The sequence below is a fragment of the Trachypithecus francoisi genome, unplaced genomic scaffold, assembly GCF_009764315.1.
Source record: "Trachypithecus francoisi isolate TF-2019V2 unplaced genomic scaffold, Tfra_2.0 Lachesis_group16, whole genome shotgun sequence".
In the NCBI taxonomy this organism is placed as follows: domain Eukaryota; kingdom Metazoa; phylum Chordata; class Mammalia; order Primates; family Cercopithecidae; genus Trachypithecus; species Trachypithecus francoisi.
Window position 1 is genome coordinate 83,985,342 of NW_022681461.1, and position 8,252 is coordinate 83,993,593.

The 8,252-nt window shown below is 38.3% G+C and overlaps 2 non-coding genes across 2 annotated transcripts; both read right to left on the reverse strand.

Moving 5' to 3' along the window:
* Nucleotides 1-224: 224 nt before the first annotated feature.
* Nucleotides 225-331, reverse strand: LOC117099547. Its single transcript, XR_004443872.1, has one exon. It is a non-coding gene; the product is annotated as a U6 spliceosomal RNA (small nuclear RNA).
* Nucleotides 332-1,554: 1,223 nt separating this feature from the next.
* LOC117099548 lies at nt 1,555-1,661 on the reverse strand. The gene has a single exon (XR_004443873.1). It is a non-coding gene; the product is annotated as a U6 spliceosomal RNA (small nuclear RNA).
* Nucleotides 1,662-8,252: the final 6,591 nt, after the last annotated feature.

Sequence of the window (8,252 nt, forward strand, 5' to 3'; positions counted from 1 at the left end):
AATAGAAGTACCATATGATCCAGCAATCTCACTTCTGGGTATATATTCCAAAAAAATTAAAGTCAGGATCTAGAGGAAATATCTGCACTCCCATGTTTATTGCAACATTATTCACAATGGCCAAGATAGGAGAACAATCTAAGTGCTTATCTGTCGACAGATGGGTGGAGAAAGAAAATGTGCTTTGCATATACTTTAAAATTTTTTAAATAGATTTTTTAAAAAGAAATATGGAATGTTTCACTAATTAGAGTGTCATTCTTGCTCGGGAGCCATGCTAATCTTCTCTGTATTGTTCCAATTTTATTACATGTGTTGCCGAAGTAAACACTAGATATGTGTGTGTACATGTGTGTGTATACACATACAATGAAAATACATAATTATTCAGCCTTAAAAAGAAGAAGTTTCACTATTTGCAAACTTAGCATGAACCTTGAAGACATTATGCTAAGTGAAAATACGCCAGAAACAGGAAGACAATACTGCAAGATCTCACTTTATGTAGAATCTAAAAACCAAAATGCTAAGCTCATAGTAACAGAGAGTAGAGTGATAGTTACCAGGGGCTGGGCTTCAGGAAAAGGGAAGATATTGGTAAAATATTGCAATCCTTTAATTATAAGACGAATAAGTACTAGAGACTTAATGAACAGCATGGTGACTGCAGTTAATAATAATGTATTGGGTATGTGAAATTTGCTGAGAGTAGGCCTCAAGTGTTATCACTACACGCACACACACACACACACACACACCACACACACACACACCATGGAATACTACTCAGCCATGAAAAGGAATAAAATAATGACATTTGCAGCAACCTGGACTGAATTGGAGATCATTATTCTAAATGAAATAACTCAAGGATGAAAAACCAAACATCCTATGTTCTCACTCATAAGTGGGAGCTAAGCTATAAGGACATAAAGGCATAAGAATGATATGATGGACTTTGGGGATTTAGGAGAAACAGTGGGAAGGGGTATGAGGGCTAAAAGACTATACATTGGGTACAGCATACACTGCTCAGGTGGTGGGTGCACCAAAGTCTCAGAAATCACCACTGAAGAACTTATCCATGTAACTGTTACAGGTAGTCAGGCATGAGCAGGGCAAAAGAGGGCTCCCCACCCCACCACCTACCAGGAATGTCAGGTGATTGGGTGATAGTTTGACAATCATCACATTGCCTCTCTATAAGTGATCATTCTGGCAGCCAGTACCAGGAAGAGAAAAAAAAAAAACCCTGCTTTGTTCCCCAAAAACTTATTGAAATTAAAAATAAAATAAATAAATAACAGTACGGAAGTTTTCAAAAAATTAAAATAGAAGTACCATATGATCCAGCAATCTCACTTCTGGGTATATATTCCAAAAAAATTAAAGTCAGGATCTAGAGGAAATATCTGCACTCCCATGTTTATTGCAACATTATTCACAATGGCCAAGATAGGAGAACAATCTAAGTGCTTATCTGTCGACAGATGGGTGGAGAAAGAAAATGTGCTTTGCATATACTTTAAAATTTTTTAAATAGATTTTTTAAAAAGAAATATGGAATGTTTCACTAATTAGAGTGTCATTCTTGCTCGGGAGCCATGCTAATCTTCTCTGTATTGTTCCAATTTTATTACATGTGTTGCCGAAGTAAACACTAGATATGTGTGTGTACATGTGTGTGTATACACATACAATGAAAATACATAATTATTCAGCCTTAAAAAGAAGAAGTTTCACTATTTGCAAACTTAGCATGAACCTTGAAGACATTATGCTAAGTGAAAATACGCCAGAAACAGGAAGACAATACTGCAAGATCTCACTTTATGTAGAATCTAAAAACCAAAATGCTAAGCTCATAGTAACAGAGAGTAGAGTGATAGTTACCAGGGGCTGGGCTTCAGGAAAAGGGAAGATATTGGTAAAATATTGCAATCCTTTAATTATAAGACGAATAAGTACTAGAGACTTAATGAACAGCATGGTGACTGCAGTTAATAATAATGTATTGGGTATGTGAAATTTGCTGAGAGTAGGCCTCAAGTGTTATCACTACACGCACACACACACACACACACACACACACACACACACATGAATGTTATATCAGGATTAATTGAGGTTCTTTAAGAATGACTCTTCCTTTACTCAGGGACAAATATCTTCCAGCACATTGTCCAACAATCTGTTCATCTTAAAACAAAAGCCTAAAACCTTCAATAATCTATTCAAACAAATTTGAGCAAAATGAGAAAAACTAAGGATTTCACAGTTACTATATAAAACTATTAATAATCTGTCAATACTTTGAGGCATTGGTGCTGTATTAGTCTGTTCTCATGCTGCAAAGAAAGACATACCTGAGACTGGGTAATTTATAAAGGAAAGAGATTTAATTGACTCACAATTCAACATGGCTGGGGAGGTCTCAGGAAACTTAAATCATGGTAGAAGGGGAAACAAACACGTTCTTCTTTACATGGTGGCAGCAAGGAGAAGTGTCAAGCAAAGAGGGGAAAGCCCCTTATAAAACCATCGGATCAGCCGGGCACGGTGGCTCAAGCCTGTAATCCCAGCACTTTGGGAGGCTGAGACGGGTGGATCACGAGGTCAGGAGATCAAGACCATCCTGGCTAACACAGTGAAACCCTATCTCTACTAAAAAATACAAAAAACTAGCCGGGCGAGGTGGCAGGCGCCTGTAGTCCCAGCTACTCGGGAGGCTGAGGCAGGAGAATGGTGTAAACCCGGGAGGCGGAGCTTGCAGTGAGCTGAGATCCAGCCACTGCACTCCAGCCTGGGCGACAGAGTGAGACTCCATCTCAAAAAAAAAAAAAAAAAAAAATCATCGGATCTTGTAAGAACACACTTACTATCATGAGAACAGCATGAGGGTAACCACCCCCATAATTCAATTACCTCCCACCAGGTCCTTCCTAGGACATGTGGGGATTATGGGAACTACAATTCAAGATAAGATTTGGATGACACAGCCAAATCAAATCAGCTGTCAAATGTGGTTCACGCTGGACACAATTTAACAGAATGAATGAAGGCTGACTCATAGCCCACTCGAAAAGTAACATTTAAGAATTATAAATTGAGTAAGCATCTCACATTATACTAACAAATACAAAATGTAGAGGAGTTGTGGAATGAAGAAGGATGAGCTGTTGTTTTGTTTTGATTTGTTTTAATTGTTTGGGTGTTTGGTGTAATCGTTGTTTGCTGTATAACAAATTAGCACAAATCTCAATGACCTTAAAACTATAAAAAAAAAAAAAAAAGTCAACCACTGTTAACTTCCAGAGTCATCTCTACATTTTCTAGAAAAAAAAAAAAAATCTTGATGCTAGAGATTTTCCTTATTGAATTTCTGAATTACTTGTAAAATATCTCCCAAAACAAAACCTGGCCGAGGGGGAAAAGTAGCCAGAGTAACCCAGCTTCTCCAGTCCAAGGCTGGAGATCTTGGCTCCTGCAGAAGCAAACCAGGAGATTGTGGGAGGGGAGTAAATCTGACAGATGGGCTGATCATTGAGTCTGGTGGATTTACATAAGGAACATCTCTTACGGTTTCAGAAGACCTTGTCCCTGCTGAGATTACTCTAGCCCTCAGAACCTGCATTCTGATCGTTGACGGCAGTGCGATGCTGTACTTGTCCAAACTTTTCTTTCATCTGGATAGGAGGGAGCCATGTCAAATCAGGAATTCTCATTTAAAATCTCTGCCTGGAGATGGAGTTTTTCCTTGCGTCTGTTCAGGCATGGTAGGTATCTCTGCCTAAGCCCCTATGATTCTTCTAAAATCAGGTCAAAGCCTTGCATGTGCCCCTGAGCTGCGGGATCCTGAGTCTACAATATCAGCCCCGATTTCCTCTGGGCCCGGACTTAGCACAGGGACTGGTACTGATTCGTCTGTTTACAACAGACCTTCCTGCCTCTTGCCTTTGTTCTGAGGACAAAGCCACTGAAAACACCTCCTTATCTTTGCTTCCTTTTTTCCTTTTGGAAAGGAACCTGTGTGTACTGTGGCAGGACTAACGGGGTCTTGCTTCCAGTTGTCTCAGGCCATTCACTGAACTAGGTACAGTGACCCTTACCTCTGATGTGGCTATTCTACAGTCCTTTCTGTCCACGGATATGCTTTGCTGCCTTGAGATACCTAGCATCCTCTTTCTCAGCTATTAAAACTACAAGCCGGCGAGGCGCGGTGGATCATGCCTGTAATCCCAGCACTTTGGGAGGCTGAGGCGGGCGGATCACAAGATCAGGAGATCGAGACCATCCTGGCTAACACGGTGAAATCCCATTTTTACTTTAAAAAAAAAATACAAAAAATTAGCCAGGCATGGTGGCGGGCACTTGTAGCCCCAGCTACTCGGGAGGCTGAGGCAGGAGAATGGTGTGAACCCGGGAGGCGGAGCTTGCAGTGAGCCGAGATCACACCACCGCACTCCAGTCTGGGCAACAGAGCAAGACTCCGTCTCAAAAAAAACAAAAAACAAAAAACACCTACAAGCCTTTTCTAGCTTTGCCTTGTAGCCTGAAGCTTACACTGCTCCTACTGGCACAGCCTATTCTTTCTGGCTTTCCTATCAGCACCTGACACCTGGGAAGCTTCCACAGCCCAAGTAAACTTACTCTGGGGATGAGACGCGGAGACTAGCAGCCAAGCATTCTAGGGCTAGAAGCGTTGTAATGGGTAGGCCTGCACCTGGGGCTTGGGCTGGGGCTCTGTGTCCAAATGAAGAATTATGCCATCAAGAGGCTGTTTTTTAAAGCATGAGTGTCCTGTATCCAGCTCAATCAGCATGCGAGTGGTGTGTGGCATTGCATTCTTTGCTGACTGAAGTCCCTAGACCACACGCAAGACCTTATTGCGATTTTCCAGGTTGCTAATTATTGAGAAGTTGAGTGTTTGTCCTTAAAATTTTCCAAGGATACTTTGACTATAGTAGGAACACCTAAAGCCATTTCTATCAACTCCTTGATAGGCTAGCTGAAGTTGAAGATGTCTCCCTTCTTTGATGAGGCTGAAATGGACAAGCCAAAGCACTCAGTGAGATGGATGACAAAGAGGAGGCCAGCCAGGAAAGGTGATTTTTGGCGAACCTCAGTGGAACTGAAATAGATTACAGTGAAATAGATAAATGGATATATAACAATAACTATAAATAAATGCCTACTTATTTTTAAAAGGATAATATAATTTCTACTGTTTTAATCTTTGAATAATGCAAAAATATTTTAATGGTTTGCTGGAAGGGATTATCAACTGATTCTTTGTCATCAGTCCTTTTATCAACAGGGCACAGAATCTTACTCATCTCACAGACCATCCATGTGGGTGTGGCAGAAGGCTCCAGAGTAAAATCTCAGACACAGTGATCTACTGGTTAGGGATGATAGTATTTAGGAAATTCAGTATTCCTGTAGGATAAGAAAGTGTGTATGCAGTTTTTCCACTGATCCCCTTCTTTTATGAGGTGGCTCTGGGCCATATTCTTTCTGTTAGGGCTGATATGGAGAACGACGACGGATCTTTGGAAGGCTCTGATTGAACGTTAGAGTTCAAGGTTTGACCTCAAGAAGCAGCGTCCTATTAGATGGAGCATACTGGTACCTGCAGGAATAAGATAACAGTAGCACCTCCCTATTCCCTCACTGTGACAATGAACAGAGTCTCAAGACATGGTCAGATATTTTCTGGGAGCAAAATCACACTGTTTTGGCAATAGATCAGAAGTTACCAGGAGATGGTGGAGGAAGGGATTGAGGAATTATTGCTTAATGTGTGCAAAGTTTCTGTTTGGGGTGATAAAAATCTTTGGAAACAGATAGTGGTGATGGTTGCACAACATTCTGAATATAATTAATGCCACTGAAAAATTGTGATAATGGGAAATTTTATGCTACATGTATATTTATGACAAAATATAAGGGCAGACAAATATGTTTGTGGTTGAAATGTAAAAATATTGAAGTGTTGCAGAACCACTCAGATACAGACACCTGCTTCCCTACAGTTTGTCTAGAAGATCCAATTTTTATTAAAGAAAAATTGTTGCTTTTCTAAAGATACCTTAGGAGTGACAATGAGAGTGATTAGTGAATAGTGTATCTCCGCACAAACATTTTACAAATCATATCTTTGTGTTTGTTTTCTCTTGGTTTAGCACTGCTGTATCTCTGAGGGCTATTATCTGTCCTCCTTCCATACCTCACCGCCCTGACTGCTACCTCCTCTCTCCCTCAGATCCCTGTCCTTATTTAACGGTTTAGACTCTTCTCACTTTATCATACAAAGCAATTTGGGTTTCCCTATTTCCCATCTTGATGTGCACGCAATTCCATTATTGGGAGGTGAAAATATCCTCTGTTCAACATAATTAAACCTGTTTGGGCAGCATTTGGAGTTATATATCACAAAACAGAAATAAAAATAAAAACACACAAAAACATCCAATGAAACTGGAGAAAACAAACAAACAAAAAAATGAAACAACAAAAAAAATTTCTTTCAATCACTCCAAATGTATTTCCATTAATGAAGAGTTTCCTGATTTTCTTCATCTATTTTTGAACTTGGTATTAAAATTGTATTGGCCTTTCATCAGTTTTAAAAACAGGAAGATTATATTGTTGATAGTATATGTTTATACACACATACACACACACATAGTTGTGTGTATTACATCACCATATTAGATAGGCATACAACAGTTATTCTAACAGGTTCTTTATAAAGAATATAAAATGTTGAAATTAAGCATTCTATCAATCATTTTTTATTTTCACCCATTCTAGTGCTCATTCTAATAGATTAGCCTTGGCTCATGAGATCTAATTCTCACCTATCCAAATGGTGAACTTTTATCAAAATGACACCTTCTTTCTTTTCTTGCTTTCTCCTGCATCAAGAGCTTCTGCATCATCTTCCTTCCCTACAGAATTTACATGTCAATCCACATCCTTCTTTTGGTTCTCCTTTGACTTTAGCAGAATTATCTGTTTTAAAAATCCATCCACAAACCTGATCATCTCTTGTGCTTCAATATAACAATTCAGAACACCAGTGATAAAAAGCAATTATTTATTTAAAGTGCCAGGGCAGCAAACATACTTATAAAATCTAAGGTACTCAAAAAAATAGTTACAGAATCAGAATAATGAAAATACAGAACATAGTTTTAATCAAAAGTAACATTTTAACCTGATGGTTGAAAATAGAGCTTATTGTGAAAGCCTATTCCTTACCATCCATAGTAAGAGGTCAAGTTTAATGTATGCAATTAATAAATCATGAAATAATGATACAAATAGTATTTTAAGGTGTGGAGGTTAATAATGAATAGAAAAGCTAAAAGTTTAAATAGTTTGGTTACCTCTGAGAAGCGTGAGTTGAGAAATAAGTGGTGATGAGACACTGTTTTTAATGCTTTACTTTTTATTTTTATCAGTTTAATAGAAATATTTGATTCTAAAACTGTTCATATATTATTCTGAAAATCTGAAAATTAAATTTAAAAGTAAGGTGGGCTTCATCAGTGTTTAATGGAGTTTTTATTGTAAAATTTTTTTTAAATAAGTTTGACTACAACATAATCAAGTTTTTTAAAGTTCTACTGACTGTTCAAATCCAATTTACAAAGGGTAGATATTCTGATACAATCCCCTACCGTAAAACATGCAAATACTATTTTAGTTAGAAGGAATGCATTTTTAAAACTATTGTTGAGCTCTCACAAGAGTAAAGCAAGTCTTCAATGAACAACAGCAACCACCACAACAAAAATTTTCAACAAACCTAAAGCAAAACAAAAATGGTACTAAAAATCTAGCAACTTGAACTCGAATGGAAAAGGGCACACCAAAGCCAGAGCTGCTCTGGAAGTGTTCTGAACCCTTAGTCCTAACAGTTCCCTGGATAGCAATCCCACTAAGGAGTAGGATTTCAACTTAGCAAACTGGAGAAACTAATGTGAGACCTCTCCACATTAAGTCAGGAATCCATACTAAGTCTATCTTCAATACTCAAGCAATAGAGACAGAAGAATGTATTGACAGCAGCCAACCATTAGGCAAGAAAAACTACATAATGAATCCATTTACTGGTTTAAGCAAATGTTAATACTCAGCCCCACAGATGCCTTAAAAAAATGCTTGCTAGTTCAGTACACTTATTTATACCTGTAGGTATAAATAAGGAAGACAAATATAGCATCAGTAGTTTGTTTATATAG